The 21971-nt window shown below is 36.8% G+C and overlaps 1 pseudogene; it reads left to right on the forward strand.

The window, feature by feature from the left end:
* Positions 1 to 4155: 4155 nt before the first annotated feature.
* Positions 4156 to 5360, forward strand: LOC149138182 (lysine-specific demethylase JMJ27 pseudogene; annotated as a pseudogene).
* Positions 5361 to 21971: the final 16611 nt, after the last annotated feature.

Consider the following 21971-nt stretch of genomic DNA (forward strand, 5'->3'; position numbering starts at 1 on the left):
ACAACATTGCAATGTGAAAGATATCTAGCATACGCTTGATTTACTTCTAGCACAAACAAAAGCACATTGTAGGGAAAAACAAATCCAACAACTTCTATCAAAAACACAATCACATTTCCAATAACAACGCGCAAGGTAAAATAAATTTAACGCGTGCTAGCTTTACATGTAGCATAAATACAAGCATACTACCAAAAACAACATTTCATGCCAGAAGAAATCTAGTGCATGCTATATTTCCTTCTAACACAAACAAAAGCACATTACCAAGGTGAAGGAAATCTAACACGTGTTAGATTTCCTTCTATAATAAACAACCAAATTGAAAACAACAATATTGCATAGCAAAAGAAATCTAGCACAACTTCTAGCCCAAACACAAGCACAACATTTCCAATAACATTGCCAAGGTGAAGGAAATCTAACACTTGCTAGATTTCATTTTATCATAAACAACCAAATTGACAACAACAATATTGCAAAGAAAAAGAAATCTAGCATATTTTGTAGCCCAAACACAAGCACGTTTCCAATAAAAATATTGCAAGGTGAAAGAAATTTAATGCATGTTAGCTTTACATGTGGCACAAATACAAGAAAACTACCAACAACAACATTGCATGCCAAAAGAAATCTATTGCGTGTTATGTTTCTTTTTAACACAAATCAAAAAAGTGTAATGGTGATTCTTTGTTGTGAAGACCCATATTAAAAGTGGTGTAATGCTAATAAGACCAATGTAGCCACTGCTAGGATACCAATGTAAAGTTTCATTGTTCAAAAGTTTAGGGCCTCGTTGGTAAAACGATGCATGTCATATTCAGTGACTATGGCATACTCTAAGGTAGATTCAGTAATAAATTTTGTGCATCAATAGAGTTTTGGCATTTTCTGGCTAAGTTAAGGCACCAACACCACAATTGTTATGAATCACCTACTCAAGTCTCAAGAGAGAGCCTCTTTTGTCTCATCGAAATGGTGGAGAGCCTAACAACCTTCTCTTTTAATCACTCAAGCTAGACCAATTGATAAGTTGTATTCCTACCTAACCAAACATTTTCCATGTTTTTGCTTCCTCATAAAAAGATAGCAGTCTAGGGGTTATCCTGATGCAAAATGTACCTCTCGACAGACTATGTTAACACCTTGTTTTAGGAGATTAACCCACTAGCCTTTGTTCTATAGTACAAATAAAATCGGTCACACTTTCATATTTTATTTGGATTTTATTTTAACCCATATGTAGTAGCATTGTGTTGACCAATACATTGGCTTTAAAAAGTAATGCAGTTCTAATAGTCAATATTGACATGGTTGGTCAATCTTTTTCTATGGAATAGATTTATGATGACAGGAAAATTATAGAAGTATCGATAGTCATAGAAAATGAATTTGCAGAGAGACTGGGAAGACCAAATCAAGTTCCCACATCCATTGGCCTGTTGAAAACATCCCAACATGAGGACTCAGATACATATCTTGGAAAGGAATCTTCAAATGGAACCCGATCAAAAAAAAAATAGACAAACGTAAAAGAAATCGATCAAGACCCAAGAACAGATACAAAAACTCATTATGGGTATTGATATATATTGGGATAATGTGGTAAAGATGAAGCATAAGGTATTGGTGGACCACTGGGAACACATTAGGATGTCTAGTGGACAAATGAAAGAATGGGTGCATAATGTTGGTTCTGTATTGTTGGAAATAGACCGAAGGTAAGCATGCTCCTCAATAGTTGGTTTGGATTCCACTTCATGACAGTGGAAGATGCAGATAGGATTGGCTCAATCTCATGCGTGAAAGGTAGGGGATTTTTATGCTTGTAGAATTAGACGGTCAGATTTAATCCTATTAAAGAAGATCCCCAGTGAAAATACATATGGGTTAAACTCCCTGGCCTTCCTTTGGAACTATGGACCAAGAAGGAAATCATGGAAATTGCCAACAAGATAGGAAAATTCTATTATGTCGATGAAGGGTGTGCTGGCCTTCTAGAAAAATGAGTAGCATGGTTTTTCATTGAACCAAATTCCATAGAAGGTCTCCCGGCTACCCTTGATATCTATTAGAGTACACAATCTATCATAAAACGAGTGGATTACTGGGGAACCCCTTTTACATGTTTGGGATGCCATAATACCACACATCTAATAGCGAAATTCCTACATAGACTTGGTTGGGATGACATCAAAATGTATGGTAAGGCTATAGGCATAAATCAAAATCATACTTTTCCCAAGAAAGAACATGCCCCTTGGGAGCTGCCAAATGAAGTGTAGGTGCCTGCACTAGAATAAGTTCCTATAAACAATAGTAGTAGAAAGGATAACAGTATGTCGACTCCAGGAATTAATACTCAAGAAATAGATTCCCAAGATAGGCCATATGGACGGGGAAACTCGGCGAATAATGAAGATAAAAATTTCACTCCGAAGGTTGGCCAAATTCGATATATTACAAAAGGAAATGAACCCAGTTGACATCCAAAATTGAGGCCTTATGCAACATATCCTTCTCAACATGATAATATACAAGCAAATACTTCCCCTATCTTAATTGATGTTGATGTGGAAAATCTAAAAATGGATGAATCACTGGGCCTCGAATCGTTGTCAGTTAAGAAGACCTTTTTCAGGAGACAAAGTCTTTTAATAATATGGATTTCCCTAGAAATGGATCAACTAAGAAGAAAAAGGATACTAAATACAAAAATATATCCTCATGTAATGGAGTTGGGTCAGAGCTCAACACTTACTTTTCTGAAACCAATGAAGCAACTCTCTATCCAAACATTGATCTAGGAACTTCTTATTACTAATACGAAGAAACAAAGACCTCATATTCACGGGTCCTTATAAAAGACTATCCCGTAGCAACCCAATCTAATTGAGGATCATGTCATTAAATATCAGAAGTTTTGGATCACTACAGTCTTGTCGAACACTGCATAATATAATTCAAACCAGAAAGCCTGCTTTGGTGTTGTTACAGAAAACAATGGTAGATAGGGACAAAGTTCAGAATATCCTCTTGATTTTATGCCCAAATTGGGCGGTCTACACGACCAATCCACTAAGGAATTCTGGAGGTCTTTCCGCTGTATGGAATCCCAAAATTTTCTCCCTTTTGGCTTACAAATCCTTCGTTGGCATCATTTTATCGAGATATTGTCAGGGTTATTTGACAAGATTTCGTATCCTTAATCTATATGCTCCATATGAAAATAGAAAATAATTCTGGAAGGTGGTAAAAATTCTATTGTAACTGATTTTAATGCTGCAACAAATGAAGTTTTGTCACATCCACTTTGCTTCTAGCCATCATCATTCATACCATGTCCAAGCAAGTTGAAGCAACTTATTCATTCTATATCAGCAATATACAGATAGGAAGTGTTTTAGACTACACTCTTGCTTTCATGAGTGTAGCCTTGGACATGGTGCGTGATAAATGGGATCCAACTCTAAAGAAAGGTTTCATCGACATTACTTCCTCAAGAGATTTCTATTGGATTTATAGCAGCCTTCAATTTGTATTTTGTGGAGAGATGATTGAAGATTTAATAGGAAATCAACAACGATTTGGTGATTTAGTAGCTTGGGGAGGTTGTACAATAATATACTTGCTTTGTCAACAACTTCACTTTGACCTATTTGACTTTGTGTATACAAATATTAATGCTGTAGAAGTGGATAATGTAGTAATAACATATTTGACATCAAGAGAAACATCAAAACCAACGAATTATGGGTAGGATCTGGAAAATGCAAAGAAGTCGAGAACATTGAACGATCACGTCTTCTCAATGCTAAAAGCACATTCTACCGCTAAAGATAGAATTGATGTGCAATCAAGCAAATTGATGTCACACATATATTCTTGGATGTCTGTTATGGAATATAATAATAAGGCATTAGGTGAACCAACAATAAAGCCGGAGATTCCTAAAGCCAAACTTAATGCAGATGAGCATCTGTTCTGTGACAACTGCAAGACATCAATTGTTGATTACCATCGGAAATGCCCATATTGTTCATATGATCTTTGTCTCAGTTGTTGTCGGGGGCTTCGAGAAGGTTGTCAACCAGGTGGTGGTAAAGCAGAATTGGCCCAAGAGCAGGCTACAGATAGAGGTTATTCTAGAGAGGGATTACCAAGAAATAAGCAAACAAAGGTGTCGGGCGGAAGATCAGGTTGGGAGCTTCACTCCCAGGTTACTAGCAATAGCACTGTAGACCCTACAGACAGATTACCAGATTGGAAGGCTAATAGTGATGGTAGCATTCCATGCCGAATATGGTGGCTGTGGTTGTCATTTATTAGAATTAAAATGCATTTATAGAATGAATATGATTGCAAAACTTGACAAAGAGGCAGAGGAAATGGCCAGCAGCCGCAAAGTCGCAGAGGGCTTGAAAATTTCTCACTCCTGTACCTCATGCTTCAAGTCTGGTTCTTATGGGAAAAATGGATATTCTGAAAGGAATTTACGCCAAGCAGCTCATAGGAAGGACAACAGTGACAATTATTTGTACTGTCCAACTGTACAGGATACTAAAGAAGAAGGCCTTGAGCATTTCCAGAAACACTGGATTAGAGGTCAACCGGTCATTGTGCAGAATGTTCTTGAAGGCACTTCCAGTCTGAGCTGGGACCCATTGGTCATGTTGCGGCCTGTTCGAGAGACTATGAATGGCAAGTTTAATGAGGAGACAAAGATAAAGGCCATTGATTGCTTAAATTGGTGCGAAATTGAAATCAGCGTCAACCAATTTTTCAAAGGGTACGCAGATGGTCAAATGCATAAAAATGGTTGGCCTTTGATGTTGAAGCTGAAGGATTGGCCACCACGAAATTTCTTTGAAGAACGTTTACCACGCCATAGAGCTGAATTCATTAATGCATTGCCCTTTCATGAGTACACACATCCTGAATGGGGCCTTCTTAATCTGGCAGCAAAGCTTCCTGATAATTGCTTAAAGCCTGATATAGGACCCAGAACTTACATTTCTTATGGGACAAGTGAGGAACTTGGCCGAGGTGATTCTGTTACTAAGCTGCACTGTGATATGTATGATGTGGTAAATGTATTGACTCATACAGCTGAAGTCAAGTTCCCAGGGTGGCAGCAACTTAAGATAGATAAAATTCAAAGATCATTAAGAGCATTAGACTCGGAAGAACTTTATGAAGACTCAGATAGGATTGGAAATTCCTTTGGTGAAGAAGAGGAAAAACAACTAAAATTGAGGCATCATCATTTGATGTTTCTGTGTCTCAAAGCAACAGAAAAGTTTCTTCAAGTCAAACTATTGATGAATGCCTTAATGATAATGACATTGAATCTAGTTTGAGGGTTATATGGAAGAGAAAAATTGGGATATAGATGGAGCAAAATATGATGGTTCAGAAAAGTGGAAAGCTCATAGTAGTGAACAAAAGGATCTTGGTACAATACCAACAAAGGTGGAAGGAAGGATTGCCAATAGAGAGAATAGTTTAGATGTCACACGTGGTGGGGCTCTTTGGGATATTTTTCGGAGAGAGGACATACCAAAGTTACAGGATTATTTATTAAAGCACTGTCAAGACTTCAGACATAGCAGAAATGTATCAGTTGATTCGGTTGTCCACCCCATTCATGATCAAACTTTTTACTTGAATGAAGGTCATAAAAAGAAATTGAAAGAGGAATACCAAGTAGAGCCATGGACATTTGAACAACACCTTGGTGAGGCAGTTTTTATTCCAGCTGGATGTCCTCATCAAGTTAGAAACTTGAAGGGTTACCTGGACATGTTACTATGAAATTATTAAAAACTTTCAGATGGCTACGGGCTTGATAGTCAACAATGAGAAATCTGCAATTTATCACAATGAAAATAATCAAGAAGCTATAGAATGGTTATCAAAACTATTTGGAATCAAAGCGCAACCTATCAGCTGTGGTATGAAGTATTTGGGTTTCCAGATCAAAGCAAATGGCTACACAAAATCCGATTGGAGTTGGATCCTTGACAGATTCCACAAAAGGATATCAGCATGGGAATTCAAGTGTCTAACACTGGCGGGAAGAGTAGTTCTTGTATAATCAGTTTTGAACCAGCTCACAGTCTACTGGGCTCATTTATTTGCTATTCGTGTAAGCATTATTAAAAGCTTGAATAGACTGTCTGCCAATTTCATCTCGGGAGGCCAAGCAGACAAGAGGAAGTTTCATCTCACAAAATTAGCCAGCATCTCTTTGCCAAAGAACATGGGCGATTGGGGCTTACTTGATATGCAATCTTTTGGAAGGGCCCTTTTATGCAAATCTTTGTGGAGAGCTGTTCATGGTGTTGGTCCATGGTGTAACATGATTCAGGCGAAATATTTAAAAAGGAAGGATTTTATTTTCTGGTACAGAAAAGGAATGATCAGGGTGCCATATGGATCATCTATTTGGAATAGCCTCTGCAAGATTGAATCTTATTTTCTGAAGAATCATATCTGGAATTTTCAAAATGGTAACAAGATTCTTATTGGCAAAGTTCATTTTAAGGGAAGCAGCGGGGTGTCTAAAATTCCTTAATCTCTTTTGAATTTCTTCCACAGAAGGGGATATTTCTATTGGGATAGTCTGATTGATGAATGGCAGGGGCCTATTCCACTATGGAAAAGCGCAGACACACTTCAGATGCCTCACTCGATAGAAAATCAGTGGGATCTCATAAGGGTGAGTCTTAGGAATTGTGGAATATTTCGCAATGTGGAATCTGACTTTTTAATATGGAGCCACTCAAAGGAGATGAATAATATAAGGGTCAAAGAAGTATATCAGCACATCTTGCAATCAAAACGATCCCCGATCAATCGGATATTTCCTCACATTTACTGGAAGGATGGCTGTCCATCGAAAATGATACACTTCGCGTGGCTCACCTTTCATAATAAGATTTTAACCTAGGAGAATTTGAGGAAGCGCGGATGGATCGGTCCAGGCATATGTCCTCTGTGCAGATCTGAAGGGGAAAATAATGATCACATGTTCATAAGATGCTATCGTTCTCAGCAAATTTGGCAGTTTCTGGAGAACAGTTATGGAATTAAACTCAAGGCACATGCTTCAATAATGGATATGCTCCTCTGGTGCAGCGTACAGAAGTTAAATTGGCGAAGGATAATAATCTCTACCCTGTGGCACATCTAGAAATGGCGGAACTACATCATTTTTAACGATTCAAAAATGGCTAGCTCAGAAATCTTTGTTAAAATCATTGCTACTTATGAAGCCCTTCCAGAGAAAGCTATTATCCAAAGAAGGGGCGAATCCACTGAACAATCTTTGGAAATATCTCCCTTCCCAAAGGCGTATTTCGACGGTGCGGAATAGCAAGGCACATGTGGCTGTGGCATCCTGATCATGGTAGATGAAAGCACTCAGTTCTCCATTCACTGGAACGGGGGGAGTGGTTCTAATAGTAAAGCGGAGGCCATGGCTCTCGCAGGGTTATTAAAATTTTGCCTCTTCCTTAATCTACAACATGTTTCCATTTTTGGGGATTCGAAGGTTATGGTCGACTACATCTCTGGTAAGATCCATATTACAGTTCTACATTTGATTGGCTGGATGGGGAGGATCAGTTTTTCCTGGGATTCCATGGTTGGTAGTTCTATCCACCATATTCGCAGAGACAAAAATTATCTGGCAGATTCACTGTCTAAAACAGGTCTACAGGATGCTACTGGTTTTTGGTTTTTGCAGGTTCTATCTGAGGGAGTAAGCTATCATATCCAAGATTTTATTTTGCCGGACTTCTAGTTTCATTTCTGTTTTCTTCACAGGTTTCCATGGACGGGTCTCTGATCTTTATGTGGCTGTTTCTTTTATCATCTTGTTTATGGATGGTGTACATGATGTTTCTGTACATCCATATGTTTCCTGTTTCTCTATGTGATCATGTTTTGTTTTGGAGATCTCCCAGAACACTATGTTTCAGTCAAATTTTCCTTAGCTATTCACTGGAATTCTCCCATGGTGATTTCATCTGGTTTTCTCTGCAAATGGGAGTGTATATGATGTAAATTTTGAACTTTATATCCCTCATATAATAATATTTAGCTTTTTCATTCTGAAAAGGTTAAGCATAGCACATCAAGCCCAATCATGTGACTTTCTTGGTGCTTTTTCTGCCTGAATTCCACTTGGACCCCCACCATTGTTTCTTTCAGTTTTTCAGTTTCCTTAATTGTAGCACATATTACTATTTTTAGTAGTTTTTTGGGTCTTAAACTTTCAGAGCCATTTTGAGGCCCTAAACGATGTTTTTTCCGCAATCTATTGCTAGTGATTCTTTGATAAAATCATCTTTTCCATCATTGTCCTCGAAGAGATCTTTCCAATGGGGTATCATGCGCGTCAAATAGAGATAATATGACCAAGTCAGGACCCCGAGAAGTTGGTTGTCCAACTAACCCCGATGGGGCCCATAAACGCTTGGTGTTACATCTCCTCGGGTTAGGGTTTTGGTTGTTTAGGGTTTGCTCTTATTGTTCAATAATAAAAAGGCCCTTAAGCCTCATTGTAAGGCAGTTCAGAGGCATGTAGCCGCCACATCTCTTCTCAGGGATAAGCTATCATCACCCGAGCTAGTTTATTTCCATTTTTGTTACTAGGCATATTTCATTATTTTACATTAATGAAATGAAGTATTATTTCTGCTGCATCTCTATATTTATGTTTATATCTATAATCTGTTGCATTCCAGTTTAAATTTGGATCAACTAGGTTCCTTGGTCCTTCTCCTCAACTGCTTGGAAGTGATTTCAACATGTAACATTTTCCTGTAGTCATTAAGAGGTAAATCTACGCAATTTCAGCGAACAGTGACTGTTGCCAGAATGAGGCTCCGGGAGGCCCATCTACATATTTTCTGCATGCAAGATAGACACAAAAACTTGGACAACATTGCAAATTCTTTAGGCTCAAAGCACTGCTGCTGGACAGGGGTCCTGGGAGGACACCTCTGCGCATTTCTAGAGACCAGTGTTGGTTGGGGCCTCTGTGAGCTGTGATGTTTCAGAAGGCAAGGGAGGTTGGTGTCTCTACACACTGTGGGGTTTTAGCAGGCAAGGGAGGAAGCTTGATGGTTGCAAAAGCAAAACGCATAGTTAAAGGAAGTTGGATGAGGCTAGGTTGCAGAGGAAAATGACTATGTGTGAGATCAATGAAACATAGGTAAACATGATAGGACTTGACTTTGATCGCACACAAACACTTAGTTGCACAACAAAGACCATCTAGAATGCATGAGACATACTTTGCTTGATGCAACAACCTTCGTGAAAAAAGTGCATGAAGTGAGTGTGAAACATGTCTATATGATGACAACCACTCATATGCACATATTTCCCTTGAAGCAAGACAACATCCCTTTGCATGAAAAACAATAACTCCTATGCCTGAAAATGAAACATGATGCATAAGGATGAGAACGCAGAAAACTCTTGGGATGAAGGAGGGGAGCTTGAAATCATCATCTTACCAATAAGTGACCAAGGATGATCGATCACAGGATCCAAGGTAGGATCCAAAATTTGCATGCAAGCCAAAATTTTGGAGGGTGGTTGTAGCCGCTACAACACTTGGCAACACACTGGTAGAACTCCAGCTCTCTGTATGGACCTTGTTTCATGAAAAGCGAGTCTAACCCTTCCGAAAGTATTGTTTGATTCTTTGATCATCATGGTTTCCACACTAGCTTGGTTGAAAGATGTAGTCCCTACCATTCTCTTGATCGGTCAGCACACATTCCAAGCCAAGTCAACCCAATTGTTTTGATTGGGGATGAGGGGTATATTGGTGCACAAGTAATATGACAATCAGAGTTTAAGTTTCATCTCTGGTGTTGCTCTGCTGCCAACAAGCCTGGACATTACCACGGAGGAGTCACGCATGAATACAAGCATCACTCTGCTGCCAACTAGTTTGGTCAGTACCCCGGTGGAGTTACTTGCATCACCTCTCTATGCAGGAAGCCTTTCTCTTCTTTCACCTTATTCATTTTTTCAGAATTTTTATATTTTCATTTTTTTATTTTTCATTTTCCAAAGAACTATGTACGAGCACTTATTTATTTCAGAGGCGGAAGAGGGATCCCAACATATTAAGAGTAGGAGAGTGTAATATCCCTCCCCTTAATAATAAATAATAAATAATAAAAATAATAATAATAAATAATAAATAATACAAAAATAATAATTAATAATAGAAATAATAAATAATAATAAATAAATCACTTAATAATAAACAATAAAAATAATAAATGATAAATGTTAAATAATAAATGATATTAAAAAAATATATACAAAGAAAATAAATAAAAATAATAAAAATAAAAATAGTAATAACCATACTAAAGCTCTAGATAAGAATAAATAAAACAAGAAAACTATCAAAAAGAAGGAAATAAAACAAAAAATGTTAAAAATCAAAAGAAAAGTAAAGAAATAAAACAAGAAAGCTAAAAATCAAAAGAAAGTTGCATGTAGACACATGGAGTGTGTGCATGTGGTTCCCCTTCCAATGTTTGTTCTATTTAATAGATGGTGAGGAAGATGAGAGGCATTCCTACATTCCATCATTCCGAGATTCTATCTTTCATTCTCTTGGGAGAATGGTGTTCTAAGATTTAGGAGTCACTGGCAGTAGTACGTTGATTGAGGGCTCGAGGGTGGCCAGTTGTAGCAGAATCCTTGCACAATTGAGCCTACGGTTGGGTGGAGAGTCGTCCCCAAAACCTTGTTGCGGTAAGCCTACTTCTTCGATAGGTAAGAACTATTCTTAGTTGAATTTAATGTTAATTAGAAAAGTTAATTAGATCTTTATTTTTGGATTGTTACATATGGTATCAGAGCGGGACACCTAGGGCCTATGGGCATTTTTATGTAGAAATTTTTGATTATTTCTTGACATTTACTACTTTCATGAGAGATGTATTAATTTGTTTATATATTAAGTTTTTCTATTATTAAATGCACTTAACTGGTCATTGCCTTGCCGGTGAAAGGGGGATGCTGTATCGTTTATGGTCTCTCTGGTAACATGTTTCTCCCTTGTGCTTTCACGGGTGCCAAGTGTAAAACCCATGTGATTCTGATTTTTAATGGCTTATTTAATTGGGCGTTGCTTTGTCCGTAAAAGCGGAGTGTTGTAACAGATTACTCCACTCATAGCCAAATAACCAAATGATTCTCTCAAATCGATGAACTCTATTGGGGCTAAATCGAGCAGGTCAAGAAAATGGTTTGCTATGCATTCAGTTGCATTGCCATTCAATATATCAATGCAGGGGTCAGTTGATCCATGTCAAACGACCTTGAGAATGATATTTACTTAACCTGTTAGTATAATTGTTTTTTTTTCATGCAGGTTTCTTCAGGTAAGTTCACTTAGATCCGTTCTGTAGTTGGTCAAGAAGCTATGTAGACTAATTTAAAAACTTACATGAATTTCATCTGTAAATTACTATTGGATATTTAAATTTTTTTTTTTTTTATTGATCATGCAAATTAATTTGATTCATTTCTTAATATTTTTAAAAAACGATTCTTTCTATTTTATAAATTATGCTTAGGACTCCAAATCGTTGCCTTTATTTTGATTTTGCCAGAATTATTTACAAAAGCAAGCTTCAGTTGTTTTGATTTCTCTCGATGTACAGTATTTTTTTTTTTGGAAAACTATTATTGATGCCAAGACTTGAGATGTTTCCTTTGTTTATGTCGTCTAAGTCCATGCATCTTTCATTTTCTGGAAGTTCCCAAGAATGAAGTAAACGGCATTCATCGATTGTCAACATTAAAAATTTGTGTCAGATATGCCATAATCTCAATTAATTTAGCGCCTTATGATGCTTCCTAAAGCTCTTGTTGCGTTGATTTTTTCCAACTAATATATGTCAGTAATCCTATTTAAAGTATTTCAATTAGTCGGTGTTAAGGGCCTCGCGAGACCTATGTTTTTTTTTTTTAATTTTCTGGTGAGTCATGGCAGATGTTTTGCGTTGCCTTTTTTCCTTCAACTGCAGTAACGCTCTCCAGAATTTTAGAAACCTAAAAAAAAAAAAAAAATCGCGGCAATTCTACATTTTCCAACATATGGATGAAGTGCAAACTGTTAACTGTAACTTCTAAATAGTCGAAAATTTTGCAAATCTTCGAAAATCAATCACCTATTAAAGAAAATCTCATACATATGAAAAAGTATGAAGCAAAATTCTTAAAATTTAAGTGGCTTCTGAAGTCAATCGATCTTCAAATTTTATCCTCTTTCAGGTGTATTCAGAGTTTCGACCGAATTTTCTGCATTAACATGCCAGTTGGCTTATATTTTCCCGGAATTTTATCGAAATGTCCTTCCCAAGTTCCTACACGCTAGATTCTGATGTGCTTCCAATGGTTTCTAGCTTGTGCACGCCGAAAGCGCTACAGGAATGGTCGTCTGGTAAACGCTTCTTAGAATGTGGAAATCTAATCCTGATATTGCGTTATTGCGTTTACACGTGTATAGCTTTTACTTATCAATAGCTTAATCCAAATCAATTTATCTATTTAAATTAAGGTCAGCCATGTTTTATTCCAGATGATTTACTTCATTTGACTGACCAACTTGACTCACATCTTCAGTACTGACCAGAAATATTGTATAAATTATTGCATGAACTAACCATTGAAACACACATGTTTCATTTCTCTCAAATTATGATACAAACATTACAAGGAGGCGTCCCTTTCTTCTTTTATGAGATGACCATGACCAAGGCTGATCCCTGCTACAATTCATAAATTTCACCATCACCGATGGCCTTTCCAATCCGTTACATAGCACAACACTATGCCTTTATATCTAAAGCCATTGCTGACCAATTTAGCTTTGAAGGTTCATTTACTTTGGTTTAGACTTTGGTTTATATCTAGAGATTCCTTTTCTGTTTTTGGAATCTATATGGGTTTTGTTTTTATGAAAGATCCACCAGCACTACTTAGGCCCTGGTAGATACAGTGATTGCAACCACGTAAAATTTTTGGGATAAGGTTATGATGGTGCCATATCAAACATTGTGGATACTGTCGATACCTATGGTTGTGGAAGGCCATTCACCCACGACCATTCTTATTCACACAATGTAGGCTTTATTTTCGATATTATTATATTTTATTTTTAAGTAGGTGTGAGCGGGTTTGGAACTTGGAACCACCTCTCACAAATGCACTGAACTAGGCCAACGACTTTGACATAGGTTAAATTTCGGAGCCATCTGTGGAAAAGAACTAGAAATTTTAGTATTTTCCTCCACAAATGTGCCAAAACTATTTTCCGAGATTTCAGTTACATTTAATTTTTTATCAATTTGCTTTAGATTAGGTTAGATTGCTGAATATTTGCGCTATAGTGCTTCTTTCATACCCTGAGACTATAGAGTTTTTTATTTTTATTTTTATCACTCTAAAACTTTGTTATAGTGTTTTCATTTTTAGGGACCGGGAAGGTTTTATCTATCTAAAAACTTAAAAAAAAAAAAAAATTAATATGTCTTTTATCAATTAGAATTAGAATTTTTTTTTTTTTTTTTATAATTTTTTTGATAAAAATGGTATTTTCTAATAATTTTGGGATAATTTTTAAAATAAATTGACAAACAATGAAGGATGGGTTGAAGTTGTAGAAAAGGGGAAAAATTTTTGTGCTTAGAAAGTATTGGACTAGCTCCAAAAAAAAGTTGTTCCTCTAGTGATGGGAAAAGAACTTTTTCGTGACTCCCAACACCTCTCCTCAAGGGGGTGGGGGTTATACTCTCTACTCTCTAATCTATGCCTTAATTGTTTTTCACTTGGAGAAGACTATTCCCAAAATAAATTGAAAAACATAAACCTAAATGAATGGTTCTCATTACTCCCTAGCGAGATTAGTCAATAAGAAGCTTATGATTTTCCATGTTAAAGGAACAATTACCTACCTTGGATGAGGAAATGGTACTATTGATTGTGTAAATGGTACTATTGATTTTATAGTGTGTGCAGATTTCTCGACATTGTTGTCAAAAGGAACAATGGAATTTGCAGGGACACGCATAGCCATGGCCGCAAGCTTACAATCTTATGTTTTATGCAGGCAATTTTATGTCTTATGCGGGAAATTATTATGGCTAAAATGTATTGTAATTTGAGGGATGGTGTTGCCTTCGCGGGTGCGCTTGTAGGCAGGCCATATAATTAATAAAATGATTTTATTCTGTGTTGGGGAGGGATAACCTTCCCAGTCATCCGATCCGGTTTTGGGTCGGGTGGCAGTGTCTCTTCTTATTATGGTGTGGGATATTTCTTTGATGGTTTGATTTCTTAAATTTCCTGGGAGTAATTATTTAATAGCCATAAAAATCTCAAGATACATTCAATAAATTTGTTAAACGATTTATTTTGTTAAAAGCAGTCCATTTAATTCTTCTAACATAAGTTATGATTGCTTAAACAGTTACTTAAATATTTCACTCTACAGTCCAAAATTTCAATTTATCTTTATTATGACTCTCTATTGGTGTGACATATAATTTTTCTTTCAAAATTTAAGTACCTTTTCAACACAATCATGCCACCAATATTCTTAAGCTTTAATCATTCAAATTTAGATTATACACTGAGACCATTCTCTAAGATTTATTCTGACATCATTATTACCCTCTAACTTATGTTTTCCATGGTTTATACTATAAAAATTTGTAATTGTTGATAATTTATGGTTTAATTATGGTTTAAGTATTGTGATTGTTGATAAATTATGATAAAAACATATCTTATTAAACTCAAAACTCACAACCATATAACAAAGTGAAAATCTAAATGAGTCACATAATTAAAGATATAGTTTGATTATGACTCATTAATTCATTGGAAAAGTATATAATCTTTTAATCTTGGATATTGATAATCTACCCATAATTGACGATGTATAATTCTCTAAAAGATTACACTATTGAAATCGTATACTGGCATGTTTTTTTTTTGTAACAAATCTTTAATGTTGGTGTAACTACTCACCACCGGTTCATTTTACAACACAGTTTACATAGCACTTGATGTATTTGGATAATTGAAGTGGAAATTTGTCACCAATTAAAGTGCTCTAAAAATAGTGAAATCTGTTCCAATTGACAATGGATAAACTCTGATATCTTATTACCTTTAGATGATCATTGTTCACTAGCATCTGTTCATTATTTCATTGTTCAATCTGATCTAAAAACGCAGAGATAACATTCCTTGAATGTTGATCTTACTATTCACTAATTATTTGGGTTGGATTGTTGTTCTCATTGTCCTTTAGCAATAGCAATTGCTTGGCATTTCTCTGGTCTATTATTGCAAGAGCACAACTCTCTCAATATGATCTTCTAATAAATTTAATTTTGCACTGCCATTGCCATTTAGATTACATGTATCTGCTCATTTACTACTATATTCTCAATGGAAAATCGTACATACTTGGATTTCAGTTTAGATGTATAATGTTACATGAGGTTTCGTGATTCAAGTTTAATTGCATATAGTGGATAAAGATGTCTAAAGAGAAATGGAAAGGAGAAACTTGCTAATGATAGTTCATGTGATTATGGCCGACTTGGATCAGATGTTTAAGGTGGTAGAGAAGAAGTATCACAAAAGGGGTAAGAAATCAGTAAGAAGAAACAACTTATTTTAGAACACAATGGAAAAGTTTGGTATAATCATGACTTGGTAGCTATCTTAATGAATTAGGTATTACCTAAGATGGAAATAGTAACAACATTTCCAAGGGATATCAGTGCTATAGGAGAGGAGGAGAAGAAACCACAATGATTGGAGGTGAGAAATTCAAGTCAATTTAATGAAGTGAAGAAACTTCCATTTTTGAAGCCAATAGACATGGAATAGTAGGAAATCAAGACAGGGAGAAAAAAAATATATATATATCTATGAATATCAGGTAGGAGGAAATGAAGGGATGTTCTATCAAGAAGAGAGTTCTTTTAAAGGTATGAGTAGAGCTAGAAACATGATTGGTAATGGTCATAATGATGATCTACATATTTTAAAATGTGAAGGTGTGAAGTTGCATGATGACCAAATGATAATAAACGTGGAAGATATAGGAAGGAATGTTGCTAGAAATTTTATACGGATACCTTGAGAAGGATTGTGTACATAGTGACAAAAGAAGTGAAAGTCAATTAATAGAGATTGAACTTGACTCATTATTTCATGAGTAGGACTTCCCATAACGTTAAAATAGGTCATTTCCACATAACACCTCACATTTAAGTTTCTCATGGACAATGATGGTAGTAGTATTTCCAACTGTTTCAAAATCTAAAGTAATGATACTATGTAATAAGAAAGAGTCTTTTGCCAGCTTGAGGAAACTAAATTTATGATAAAGAAATCAAGTGGTATTGAGATACGAACTTTACGAACTCGACAAGATAAGAAAATATTTCTGTGGATAAGTCAACATGGATCAACAAATCCTCGTGCAAGTAAATTAAGAATGATATAAAATTAAATGATGACGAAAAATGTTTATATGAGATTGCATATAGCGGTATTGGAATCAATAATCCAAAGGGTAAATGGATGTACAATCAAGGGATTTTAATTTTGAGATAGATGATGGTGTTATCACTAGTAATATCTAAAACAATGAATTTCACCAAAATTTCCTTGGGGAAGGAAGAATATATTATGAGAGATTAAGACTCAAGATGATGAGGCTCATGTGAAATTTAACGATATACGTAGATGATTATACCGTTGGTGTAAATGATCAACTACCTAGTAGAAAGAAGTCGAAATGATTATTGAAAAATAATTGACAACTTGGTGAAAACATATTTCATGGTAGGAAGATAATGATTTACATATGGTTCTTATAGTGATAATGTATCCATATGATAATAGTGATATGCATAGGTATTATGACGTTATGTCAAGGTATATTGACACATTCATTTACTAAGTGATGATAGGTATTTAATGTTCAATACTCATGATGGATATGATATGCATAACGTGGCATAGGAATTATGATGCTATAATATGAGGATTATTGACATGTGGTTCATTTATGAGAATTCATGATATGTCTTTAATATAATTATGTTGATGGTATAACTGAAGCATGCGATAGTTCCGTACAAATCTATGACATGCATGAGCATGCAGTTCCTTATTATTCATAATGTTGTGATTAACAAAGATGAACGTTCTTATGATGACATGCAAGAGTTGGCATGTGGACTAGTTCCTATGATACTATGATGGTATGGTTAATGCATTGGATGCATGTTGAGATGTGATGATTCACAGGACTCCACAAATGGGCCGAGAGGGCTGGTTTATTTGATGATCTCGTGCGAGCCCATACACACGAGGGAGAATAAGTAACACCATATGGGCTGGGGACAAAACTCAATCAACACTACATATGCCAGTGGTTCCTTTGTCTTGTGTATAGCTCTTGATGGATAGCTCTTGAAGAGCTATGGGACCATCTTGAGGAGGCCAAGTGCCTAATGTTCTAGGCTAGGTGCTTGTTATTGGATTGGGATGCCGAAGTCTGGAAGGGATGTAAAGGACTTCGATGCCTGGGGCTGTGCACCTAAGTAGTTGTGGAGGGAGTGGGCCAGCCTTGCGAGATGCCCGGGGTCATTGAGTACCGGACCGGATGCCTGCCTTGGGGCAGATGAGGTCTGATTCAGGCGCGAACCTTGGGGCCAGCCTTGGACAAGGATACAGACTGGGTCAGGCTTATGCCTGGTGCTAAAAGTGGGAAAAAGGACAAAGATTCCTTGAGATTTCCCGGGGTGTTGGGGACTTTCGATGTCTGCTAGTTATACTAGTTCAGCAGAGGGTGTTGGCAACGTGAAGTAAATAAATAATAAATAATAAATAATAATAAATAATAAATAATAAAAATAATAATAATAAATAATAAATAATACAAAAATAATAATTAATAATAGAAATAATAAATAATAATAAATAAATCACTTAATAATAAACAATAAAAATAATAAATCATAAATGTTAAATAATAAATGATATTGAAAAAATATATACAAAGAAAATAAATAAAAATAGTAATAACCATACTAAAGCTCTAGATAAGAATAAATAAAACAAGAAAACTATCAAAAAGAAGGAAATAAAACAAAAAAAGTTAAAAATCAAAAGAAAAGTAAAGAAATAAAACAAGAAAGCTAAAAATAAAAAGAAAGTTGCATGTAGACACATGGAGTGTGTGCATGTGGTTCCCCTTCCAATGTTTGTTCTATTTAATAGATGGTGAGGAAGATGAGAGGCATTCCTGCATTCCATCATTCCGAGATTCTATCTTTCATTCTCTTGGGAGAATGGTGTTCTAGGACTTAGGAGTCACTTGCAGTAGTACGTTGATTGAGGGCTCGGGGGTGGCCAGTTGTAGCAGAATCCTTGCACAATTGAGCCTACGGTTGGGTGGAGAGTCGTCCCCAAAACCTTGTTGCGGTAAGCCTACTTCTTCGACAGGTAAGAACTATTCTTAGTTGAATTTAATGTTAATTAGATATTTATTTTTGGATTGTTACAGAGAGGTTGTTCCTTCAGAGAAGTATGTTATGTATGCCTATGACATACTTGTTAAGGTTTTCCCCCTCACCTTAATCTACTTGACTGAGCTGACAAAGGTTAAGCCAAAACAACCGACTAAAGTAGGTGGTGCTAGTTAAAGTGCAAGCATTGTGTTTTCACCAAGACTCACTCTGAACAGAACGTATTTTCCATCAAGGCATCATTGACTGAAGACAACAAGCTCTTCATAAAAAGAGAGGACACCAGATAACAAAGTGTTGATAGTTGTACAGGTCCTCTTAGATTTTCCCAGCTTGTCTCGAGAGCCAAACACGATTTCACGAGAGGCTAACCTACGAGTAAAAGCAAGCAAAGAAAGTGAAAAGAAAAAAGCATAAGTAAAGCGAAAGAAAAACAAGTAAGAAAAGCAAGCAAGCAAATCAAACCAAGTAAGCAAGCAAACAAACATGCGAACCAAAAATCAAAGCAAAGAAAGAAGCAAATAATACTCCTAATCCTACACTAAATAGCGCATGTGCCTACTCGCGTGAAGTGATATTTCCAATGTAGCCATTGGCGCATTGGCTGGCCTACGTTGGTGAAGGCATGGTTCGTGAGAAGCAAAGTCAATCGAACCAGCAAACATAAAAGATACAAAATGAAGACCAACATGCTCTGAGTTATAAAACATCCACAGAAAATAAGAGAGTGAATGCACATGAATACAAACATTCTGCGGACTTAACATGATGTTGTGACACATTGTGTGTAGATGATAAACATACATACTCTTTGTACTGTGACATACGATCGAACATGAGAAAGACCAATAGCTTATGCTTTGCAAGTGTGCTCATTGTGTAAGATTCCTCCAAAACTTGAGCAATGGGATCGTGTGATTCGAGTGGAGGAAGTGAAATCTAGGTGTTTGGTTGATCTTCAATGCGAAGCAGAGAGTGATAAGGAGCCATCATTGTTTCAGTTTTTTTTTATCGGAAGTGGAACTAACCTCAGGACAACAAGGACCTGACATAACCATCAGCCCAAGTTGAAGTGCCACGATAGCCTAAGGGGTTTCCACTCTGTTAATGGGTAGATCGTTGGAGACCAGTGGCCTAGACAAATTAACATTGAGTGAATCAAAATCGTGATCAAATGAAGAATTACAGAGATCACGACAGCCACGATTATAAAATTTGGGATGTTTGTCAGAATCCTCATAATTTTATGAATCGTGCAGAGGGGTAGATGAGAAGCAAGGATTTTCACCCTCTATGTTTTCACAAATGATAGTTGACAGATGGGACATATTTTTAGAGGAAGATGTGTCCTCTTCGCAATGTAATGACAGACTAACATCTGGTGTGTCCTGTGAATGATCAGAAGTAGAAACATCTGCAAATGAGTTTACACAGGGGAAATCAACAGTGGCAGAATCATAAGGGATGTCAGGATAGAACAGATGAGGCACGGATGGAAGGGAGTCATCCTTCACCATAGATTCTTCTTTATATTCTCACACACACTCATCATGAATAATAGTGTAGGTTGGTTGCACAACACCAACTTCGTCAACAACTTGATCCTCGTTCACAACAAGTGTGGAGTCCGACATGGAAGAACACAAGAGAGTATAGTCCATAGGATCAGAATAATGTGGGGACAGAGGTTGAGGTAACAAGTTCACATGACAACCAACAGACTTGCAAGCCAAATCTGCATAGATACTAAGAGCAAGTGGAGTAGGAGGATGTGACAGTTCAACCGATATGTGTGCATGTTCTTCCACATCACTCTACGGTGGTGGAGATGTTTGATGAGGGGAAGGAAAACAGTCACTTGGGACAACAATTGTGTCCGATTGTGATTGCACAACTCCATCATTGAAGTATGCTGGGCAGGGTTCAAATGATTCTAAGAATTGTGGAATTTCATATATGTAAATAAGATAATTAAATCTTCCATCGAGAAATTCCCAATCAATTTCATCTTGAGGAAATCGCCATGCGAGATTACAAAAGCGTGTGAAACTGTTCAATGGATTCATCAGGTCCTTTCTGTAATTTCATAATTTCTTTATTGAGTGCTTTATGGTCAAAATGATTAAAAGCCCGGTCTATCTCCACGACCATATGAGGGAGAGAGTGAATAGACATTTTGGGCAGCGTGGCACACCAATGCAGTGGGTTCCCTTAAAGCGTGTACGCGAATAGCGCGTAGGTCATGTAATCTTCAAAGATTTCATGCCTTTCATAGGAGCCTACAATGCCAACCGCATGTGTGACCAAGGCTACTCGGTGTCCACCATCATATGTTTTACCTGACAAGTTATTCTAGAACTCTTCTGATATTTCAAAGTCGTTTCCATAAGACATACACCTCGGAAGAGAAATTATGCAGAGATTCAAAATAGATTGTGAGGACTCAACTTGTCATTTGGCCCTCCTTCTAGCACCAAAAATGTTGACGGTTTTGGACCCGCCAACATTCAGGGGATCTCCCCAGTATGAAGTCCCAACTAGACCTCACACCTTTTGGTGTAGGAGTCCCATCTGGTACGATGGCCCGATTTCCATTATCTTAAAGATATGCCTTGGCTCTTGCATGTCAGCACATGAGAGTGGTTTGCTTCGTCTTCGAACAACAAGGTTCACGTGCCTGGTGAGTGCTTAGTGTTACTTGTGTCAAGGTTCTTACACCACAGAGGGACAGGGTGGATGTGAGTCTCCATTCGAAAGGGAAGAGTCTCAACTCTATCAGAGACACACAACAAAATAGGACATGCACAACTTCCAATGGAGTAGTCCACATGAATTTTGCAGTCACAAACACACAATGAGAAGATAGCATGTACAACACCCAGAGGAGTAGTCCACACTAGTGTAACAATCGTTATAACAATTTTATGGGAATGCTTCTGTATAGTGTCCGGCAAGGTAGCCCACACGGGCAAGACAACATTAACAACTTATACAACACATTTTCATAAACATATGTATTAGAACAATTGAAATAGTTCAACTGTCTTAACACAGGTTAAAGCAACATGCATTGCAAGTGTCCAAAGATTAATCTTACAAATAATTACAATACATGTGTGAAAACGTGTTGCCTTGTTAATATGCTTTTGAATTAAGTGAAAGTTCCAAGACACATCGGTACACCATACATCGCTAACCCTGTAAGTGGGGCATTGGAGCCACTGCTTGCTCCTCAAAGAAAATATTATAGACTCTCAAGGATATGTGGGAGGAGCCAAGGTGAAGATTCCTTTTCATGTACAAATGAGGGGTATTTATAACCAAGGGTGAAATTGATCCTTGTGACTGTTCAGCTTCCCTCGT

The sequence above is a fragment of the Pinus tabuliformis genome, chromosome X (assembly GCF_031772625.1).
Source record: "Pinus tabuliformis cultivar Carrire ecotype Pingquan chromosome X, CPIR1, whole genome shotgun sequence".
NCBI classification, from domain to species: domain Eukaryota; kingdom Viridiplantae; phylum Streptophyta; class Pinopsida; order Pinales; family Pinaceae; genus Pinus; species Pinus tabuliformis.